The 2,542-nt window shown below is 48.2% G+C and overlaps 1 protein-coding gene across 6 annotated transcripts in view; it reads left to right on the top strand.

Annotated features, from left to right (window-relative positions):
- The first annotated feature begins 1,885 nt into the window (after positions 1-1,885).
- LOC112248039 (collagen alpha-2(VIII) chain-like) overlaps positions 1,886-2,542 on the top strand; it is a 131,943-nt gene continuing 131,286 nt past the window's right edge. For 4 of the 6 annotated variants that reach the window (XM_042295300.1, XM_042295304.1, XM_042295303.1 and 1 more), the window contains exon 1: positions 1,922-2,542. This exon is cut by the window's right edge and continues 98 nt beyond it. The gene's annotated coding sequence lies outside the window, so the exon portion shown is untranslated. The other 2 variants (XM_042295305.1, XM_042295302.1) reach the window with 2 other exon arrangements.

Genomic DNA, 2,542 nt, shown 5'->3' with positions numbered 1-2,542 from the left:
TCCGACAAAATCTGATATCAGTGGTTCAATGGTTCAGTCTCAGTAGGTCTCTCAGGAAGAGTTTAGGTCTGGCGGTCCCCTACCTCGTCCAAACGCAGACCTGGCCTGACTCCGGAATGGTACCCTATCCCTTTATAGTTCACTACTTTTTATTTTCTTCCCAATTTCGTGGTATCCAATTGTTTAGTAGCTACTATCTTGTCTCATCGCTACAACTCCCGTACGGGCTCGGGGGAGACGAAGGTTGAAAGTCATGTGTCCTCCGACACACAACCCAACCAAGCCGCACTGCTCCTTAACACAGTGCCATCCAACCCGGAATCCAGCCGCACAAATGTGTCGGAGGAAACACCGTGCACCTGGCAACCTTGATTAGAACGCACTGCGCCCAGCCCGCCACAGGAGTCGCTGGTGCGCGATGAGACAAGGATTTCCCTACCGGCCAAACCCTCCCTAACCCGGACGACGCTAGGCCAAATGTGCGTCGCCCCACGGACCTCCCGATCGCAGCCGGTTACGATAGAGCCTGGGGGCGAACCCAGAGTCCCTGGTGGCACAGCTGGCGCTACAATACAGCGCCCTTAACCAATGCGCCACCCGGGAGGCCCTATAGTTCACTACTTTTGACCAGATAGGCCCTGGTCAAAAATAAGTGCACCATGTAAGAAATAGGGTACAATTTGGGATGCATCCAGAGTCAGGCTTCAAGGTCCACTACCATAACACACAGCCAACACACAGATGAACAATTAGCTCTGAATGCTAACCCTAAGTAGAACACACTCTGAATAGTAAGCCTCTGTTTGATGTGTTGAGTCAAGTCATAATTCACCCTGAATAGTTAGCCACTATTCCATTAGCAATTAGCTACTCCGGGATGCAGATATGCAGTTAGTTTCAGTTCAATTACCCTTGAATGGTTAGCATCAGCATGATTAGCAATTAGCCACAGTGTGATAAGCAACTATGCCAGTAGTCCAATAGCCCACATTCAAATATCCTGGAATGGTTAGCCTAGCCGGAGAGCTTTTATTATTGAATGGTTAGCAATTAGCCTAAAATTGCTGTATGATTACCCCCCTTATTACTTACGGAAATGTTTTTCCACTTGTATGTGAATGTACCTAATGTACCTTGCATGACACACACCCAGACATTAGGGCCCTGTGTTTTGTGCAATTATGTGACATGCCTGGCTTTTAAATATTTTCCAGAAATCACGGTTGGAAGATTTGTGAAATGAGGAGGGAATAAGAAGGAAATCCGGGATCCTGGAAAACCTGACATTTTGGGAAAAGTATGGAATTTTGTAACCTTACACCTGATTCAACTACTTGACTAATCTTGGTCTTTGACCTAGGCTAATATAGACCAAAAGAGAAGAGAAAGATTGTTTGAGGTGAGTGGAAAGCTGTTGAGCGTGAAACCTCTATGGCAACTCTTGTGCCAACACTCTCCAGTAAGTGTGCGTGTGTGTGTGTGTGTGTGTGTGTATGTGTGTGTGTGTGTGTGTTGTGTAGCCTCGTGTTTGCCTGCCTGTATTTCTATCCAAAGTGGGAAAACAAGAACTTGAATAGTGAGGGAGAAAGTGCTGGGAGCTTTCTCTGAAGGAGAGAGGGAGGCAGGGAGGGAGGGAGGGAGGCAGGGAGGGTGTGATGGAGGGAGGGAGGGTAAATAAAGGGGGCAATAGAAGCTACCAACCCCCCCCTCCCTCCCTCCCTCACTCTACCCCACCCCTCTCTGTGCTGCTACACCATCCTGCCCACTCCCCTTCTCCGTCCTACCTCACTCTATCCACCCTCACACACTTGTCTTTTGTGTGGCAGGGAACCCAAGGAACAATCCTGACTCTCTTTCCCCAAAATAAGCCTGAAGTGAGAGAGGGAGCGCAGAGTAAAGCTAGGGTGAGGAGATTGGACCTGGGAGGTGCACAGCCCCTAGTTATAAGCTGTGGGAGTGGGAGTGCACTGCACTTACCTCTCAGCCAAGCCGACTAGAATAGCCTGCCTGCCTGTACTGCCTACCTGCCTGCATGTACTGCTTGTCTCTCTACTCTCTCTCTCTCGCTGGCTCTCTCTCTCTCCTTCCCTCCTACTTTCCACCCCGGAGTGTGAGAGCGCTGAGATTCAGAAGGTACGCCTCAGATCCACTTTTAGTCAGCCTGAAGACGGCATAGACGTTTTGAAGACGAAGACGTTTTCCCCTCCTTTCTCGCTCTCACTCTGTCCCTCTCTCAGAGTCTCTCTCTCTCACTCGCTCATTTTCTGCAGAAGCACATGGACTAAATTTCCTCCAGAGAGACAGAGAAAGAACCAAAAGAAAAATACAATTTGTTCCACCTGCAGTTGGTGAAAATATTCATTTTTTTCTGTTGTTGTTGTAGTCCCCCCTCCCTTCCTCTGCACATGTAAACTAACTCAGCTTTAAAACCAGAGGCATTTCTACGTTTTTATTTATTTTTTATTCCTTTTTTGTTGTTGATATTGACTGATCTGATACCATCCCAATTTCTCCGGGAGACATGCGTGGCTGAAGGAGGAGA

This window comes from Oncorhynchus tshawytscha, linkage group LG13 (assembly GCF_018296145.1).
Source record: "Oncorhynchus tshawytscha isolate Ot180627B linkage group LG13, Otsh_v2.0, whole genome shotgun sequence".
In the NCBI taxonomy this organism is placed as follows: domain Eukaryota; kingdom Metazoa; phylum Chordata; class Actinopteri; order Salmoniformes; family Salmonidae; genus Oncorhynchus; species Oncorhynchus tshawytscha.
The sequence above is the reverse complement of the archived record's forward strand: the minus strand, read 5'-3'. Positions and strand labels throughout refer to the sequence as shown.